The sequence below is a fragment of the Rhagoletis pomonella genome, unplaced genomic scaffold (assembly GCF_013731165.1).
Source record: "Rhagoletis pomonella isolate Grant_MI unplaced genomic scaffold, Rhpom_1.0 Rhpom_scaffold_00002, whole genome shotgun sequence".
Taxonomy (NCBI): Eukaryota; Metazoa; Arthropoda; class Insecta; order Diptera; family Tephritidae; genus Rhagoletis; species Rhagoletis pomonella.
This window is the reverse complement of record NW_023458556.1, coordinates 16,157,593-16,164,117: the sequence shown is the minus strand read 5'-3', so window position 1 is coordinate 16,164,117 and position 6,525 is coordinate 16,157,593.

Below are 6,525 nucleotides of genomic sequence, written 5' to 3'. Positions count from 1 at the left end.
CCGTCCTCCTCAGCCGGGAGAACAGACTTCCTTTGCCACGAAATGTCCCCCGTCCTCACCAAAGTGTAAAAAGTCCTCGTCGATAGCTACATACTCATTATTTATCTATTTTTATTTCACATTTTGACTTTAAAAATTGAAGACAACAAAGATAAATCTCAAATTGAGAACCATTTCACCTTTTTCATGAAATGGGCACTAGCATGCATTAATCAATGATTCGGGTTTTCTGAAAAGTGTTTGTTAACGGAAATTTCCAAATTATCTTTAAATTCCTGATTTTGTACTTTCGGTGAAGTTAAAGAAATTTTAGATGTGTTTAACTTAAAACATATTTTATATAATCTTAACAGAGTCAGTTATTATAGATAATCTAAACAGGGATTAATTGATAAATTTATGTGAAAAACATATGAAAAAATTTCATCGTCTATCGGCAAAAATTTAAAGAAAATGATATTCTACCTCCTTTGCATTCCATGCAGTAATGCACTTTCCGAAAGAGTCCGTGCTCCAGTAATTTGATAAGGACCGAGTTAATAATAAATTTAAATGTGCCAGAGAAGAGAGAGAGAGAGAGTTCTACAATGTTGATCAAAGTCACAAGAAATCGATGAAAGCGGCGAAAACAACAGAAAGGTACTAGTTTAGAAATGAAATGGTCTCACTTACTTATGAAAATATTGAACCCTAAACGCCAAAAACACATAACTGAAATTTTAGTTTTAATGCAAAAATGCATCTAGTTGCTCTGCGAGAATTTCTGCATCAAAAAGGAAATTTTGTTAAAATATCACTGACTTATTTGCGATTAGGTCTCGATATTCATTTCAGTACATATTTTTATTTTTTTTTACTTGGATGAAATGGTTTGTCCCATTCGTAAAATGGCTTACTGTTGATTTTTTTTTTTAAATAAATGACTTTACCAAAATGCATAAAAGGCCTTTATCTTTAATTTTTTTCGAGAAATGAAATGAATGTTGTGTCCTTCTGAAGCAAATACGTATTCATGCAACGCCTTCCTTAACCCTTTGAGTACCAAAAATCAACCGTTGAATCTAAAAATCTCATAATTTGTTTACCGCCTAATTTTAGGTCGCAGATTTCAAAAATACAATAAAGAATTTTATAAAACTATTAGTTTTACCGTTATTCAGCATCCATTATATTGCACAGCGGTACCCCGGCTTGGTAAACTGGGAAGTGATGTCAGTTATTTTTATTTTTTATTTTGCGGTATAAATTTTAGAACCACGAATAAGACTAAACATTTTTTTCGGCGCCCACTTCCACCGAAAAATAGTGAACTTTTCCCTAATAATACCACTATCGACTTTTGTGACACTTTTCATTTTGTGAAAAAATACCTTCCACGGCAACCCGAAAATAGAATAAAATAAACGCGATAAACAAGAAAAGATCTCTACGCACAAAACAAAATGTGTCCCTTCTAAAGGACGATTTTACTGATTTGTCCTCGCTTAGGCGTTTTAAAAGTTGGCAAGCTTAATTAGACCGTACCAGAAAAAATTTCGCCGTGCAGCCCTGAGTCTAAAAAATGCTTCAGGGATGGAAAATAATCATTACAATCGATTTCACTTTAACGCAGTTTTCTGAGACAGAAAATCCTACGTCTAAAAAACGTTTAAAAATAACCATATTTGAGTTCAAATTTGTTTATCCGTTCCTATTTTGTCGTGCAAAAAAAAAAATGCTCCATACTTCAATTCTTAATATAATCTGTTAACAAGCGTTGATATATCTATTTCTGCATGTCGTTATATAAATTCCGGTTGCCCTCCATAGCTTTTTTAAAATCTCGACGAAATTGAGATCGACTGTATTTTTTTTATTCACTCAGGTACTTCCCCACCAGAGTACTATCCAGTAAATATGTACCAGAAAACATAATTTATACCACCCTAACGTCACACCCTAATGCCAATATATTAAAGCTCTAGTTAAATCATTGATCTTGAAGGAAATATTTTCATAATTCCAGTAGACCTCCTTAGGCAGGTGTCCTAAAAAAAAAATATAAAAGCCGACCCCTAGGTTCGGCGAAAGATTTTTTTTTAATTGCCTAAGGTGATAAGGCCTAATGTATATACACATAAACATACATTTGTATGAGCATTTGAAAATTTACAAACATGGCATAAGCCGCCTACGCAAAATCAATTAATCGGCACAGCGTTGTCAGTTATCAATTGACAAATTACTTTCACGAGTCAATGCTTTCGTTCCAATGGATGATTACTATGTTTTGAAATCAGGGACTGAAAATAACGATTTTTTTGTTTTAATTTATTTAAGCTCCAAGAATCATGCTGGAAGTGAAATGCTGCATAAGGAGTTAATCAACAAACTCCTTTTGTCTCAAACTACTTGCAAAGGCACTGATTTTGATTTTTTCTTAGTTTTATTTCGAAAAATCAAGTTTAATAACACTGTAAGAAAAATCTCAAGTTTTTGAATGACAAAAAAAAAAGCGGAAAACCGGAAGCGTAACTTTGAGTCGTAGATTACGAATTTGAATTCTGTTTTTCTACAGCAGAAAATAATGTTACTCATACGCCATGCAGATGGCATTATTCGCACATGGCGTATGAAAACCATTGCGAAGAAATTTTCTTATGTAATTTTTCGGTTTTCTCGATAGCACCCCATATGCCCCATAAAATTCGATTATTTTTCATTCACAATGAATATACAGAGTATAGATCGGTGGTCTACGACCCAAAATTTAGTTTACGTTTGGCGCCGTTTTTTAATTATTTTATCAATATTTTTTTACCTATAAATTCTAGTTAATATGACAAAATGGTACAAAATAAACAATTGGGTATTATTATTGGAAATCTTCTGCAGAGAAATAGCGTCTTCCGATCGAAAAAATATTAATTTCTAAGAATTCTATACCATTTCTACGAAAAATTTTCCATTATAGAGTACATGTAAAACTTTGAGCGCTTTGAGCGACCTCTAAATATTTTTCGATTTCAAAGTAAAAGAGCATAAAAATTCCCACTTCATTTTTCCGCATGCATTTTTTGACCACCCTAGTGTACATATATTAACCAAACAATTGGTTAAGCAACCTAAGAACATGTCAAATTTAAATTATCTAAAAAAATATCGCCAGCTTCAGTTGTCATTGCAACAAGAACTTTAATAAAGATCACCAATATGTTTGCCGGTTTCACAGCGATCCAGTAACGCATTGGTTATAGTAGAAAATTGATAGACATCACAAATATCAAAAGGAAAAAACTAAAGGGGTGCGTCGTATTCTAGGATGACATTTTTTTCCATACAAAAATAGGACCACTATAATATACATCAAACTCGCACATAAAACGGTGTAAGCATAAATAGCATTCTTTGGCTATTTCCCTTTCGATTATTGAACGCTTATTATTTCTTTTGAAAGTGTAGCTCTTTATCTAACAAAAATCATTTAAGCCAAAATTTCAAACTGTGTACAAAAATTAGACAAATTTGGAAAAGTTTCATCAAAATTTTGAGATTTTTAATTAGATTTCATATAAACATTCTGAGTGCTCATACCATTAGATTTTATTGTTACGAATTAATTTTGATTTTTGGCATTTTTTTGTGAAAGGTGTTGCTCGTTTTCTCCATACAAAAAAATTGTCAAACATAATTTTTATGGGAGAAAATGAGCGAACAAAAAATTGCCAAAAATCAATGTAAGCCCTAGCTACTTCAAACTTGCATTTTTTTATACTAAAATTTAATAGCCTACGAAACTTTAAGTATTAAAAAGTTTAAAATTTTGATCAAGATTTGTTAAAATTCGTTGATATTGTACAACTGATCTACAATGTTTGAAAATTTGATTTACATTTTTTTCAGACAGTAAAGCTCTTTTCATAAAAAAAAATAATAAAAATTTTTAAACAAAAAAATAGTTAAAACTTGCTAAACTATTTTTTCCCTTTTTATATTCTCGCCACCGTATTCCTCAGAGCAATTATAACCTCGAGTTCATTGTTCTTTCATTCTCCTTGAGCCAGAACGCCACAAATATGTACAATCACTAATTTCAGTCACTAGCGACCTAATTTACGCACAAGTAAGGATGTGCGTACATATAAAATTGTGCTCATCTATGTATGTATGTATTTGTTTATGCAGAAGTGTTAATGTCATTATACGTTAAAATTGTGCGACAGGGCGGATGAGTGCTGGCCCTGCAAATAAGTCAGCTGGTGTTTCGTATGAGGCTTGGTATGAGACTTTTGTGGGTTGGAAAAGTTTAGCATCATTGCATACAAACTTTATTCGCATTGCTATGTACAAAGCAACAAAGCATTATTTAATTAAATATTTTTATGGTGAAACATTTTTTTTTTAATTTCCTTTGAATAAAATCCACATATGGCAGTGATGGGTGTAGTAAACTTCACAAAGCAAAGTTTACGGAGAGTTTCATGGTCTAAAAACTGACGGTGCGGTTTGTGGCAGCAGGGGCGGCGAGGAATTACACATAAATAGGTAGCGTAGTTGCCACACTAAAAACGAAAGCCATACTTACTGCAGATTTTCCAAGGATGGCGATTGGCGAAAAATAACAAATTGAAATTTTCATGAAGCACATTTCTCTAAGTTCGTTCAAAAATAAATTAATTTGCATTTTCTTGGACTACCAAGGACGAGGTGGTCGGACATGCAGACTTGCAAAATAGCTGGGAACTCTTACCTAATTATAACAGGACGAATACACTGGACCTGCTTAATAGATCAAGGGCAGAAGTACATATTTAGGAATCTAGCAATCATTACAGGCCACTGGTCCATAGGCAAATATTCAGAGAAATTGGAGCTCCTCTATAATAGAGCTTGCCGCAGCTGTCAACTGGAGGTTAGCGAAGAAATCATTCCCAATGGCCCAAGTTTAAAAAAAAAATAAAAAATTACATAAATAAAATTAATTTAAACGTGAGTGACGCAAAATCTTATGGTTCCGTAGATTTTCTATTAACTTCCTTTCGCACAAACTTAGGAATGTTTTTACATATACGACTTTTTTAATCATAAATACGCGGACCACCTTTTTACTTGTGCTATCTGGGACAAAATCTTTTGGCATCTCAACTAAACTTGCCAGCATATTAATCAACATACAAATGTATGTATATTAAACCAGATAAAGTGATTAATTCGACTGTCAAACGATATTTCGTGTTATATGCAATATCATCATTGTTAACACCTTTATTTCAATTTACATATTTTTTCAATTGATTTTTGTCACACATGAAAGTCTGTGGTCATGCTCAACATGAGCAACATCATAAGTAAATAAGTTAAGGCACATATACATACATACATATATCGCACATATGACACATTAATTGCGGCTGTGTAGTAGAAGTAGTTGAGTAGTAAGTGGTACTTTTACATACTCGTACACTTGGCGCTTGGCGAACTACTTGGAGTTACGCCAATTTACCAAGTAGTTGGCAGCCACAAAGTCTATTTCGCGTCAACGCTTTTAGCAACATACATATGTAAATAGATTCATGTTAGATTAAATTTATGTGGTCAATATTGCATATAATGTGGGTTAAATGAAGTCATTCATATGTGCATATACATATGCACATATCCATATATAGGTATATTTGTATGTACATATTTTTTTATACCTATTAATTACGTTTGTACGAAATTTACGTTTAAAAATTTTGTGGACAAATGATGTTTGAAAACGTTCTATCCTAAACAGATTCAAGCGCTGAATTGCAGGAAAATTAGAAAAAATTGTTTGTACATCTTGTTATATTAAACGAGCAATTCTTGTATATATATATATAAATATATATATATATATATATATATATCCAACGGCTCTAACGATTTCGATGAAATTTTGTACACCGATAATGTTTTGGATTTTAAGGTTATCTGAATAGGCATTATCCCCGAGAAGACTCGTATGAGGTTGCCACCTATTCGAAATTTGTTACGAATTAATTAAAACATCATAATATGGGTATCAAATGGAAGGTATTTTAATGATCCATAATTAAAAATATTTTTAATAGGGTTGCCATCTATTTTAATCGCATATTAATTTAATTTTTTGTTAAACAAAAGGTAAAATATTACTATTTATGATGACCAAGAGAAGGTTCTTAAAAAATGCTTTCCCTATATACAAATTGTTATCTCTTAGGATAATAGTGTAAGGTTGCCACTTATTTTCGATTCTACACAATTTATCTAAAACATCGCAATATGGTTATCCAATGAAAGGTATTGTTAAGAACTCTGGTCACAAAATATTTTCCATCAGGGTTGCCACGTTTCTATGTAATACACATTTTTATTTTGTTAATTTCAATCAACATTTTTTTTTTATGTATACACAGTACATATACGATCGAAAGATATGTACCATCCATTCCAGTGGATTTCGCAACAGGGTTGCCACATAAATATAATAAATATCGAAATCCTATTTTTTTTTTGTTTATTTCCAAAATATTTTTT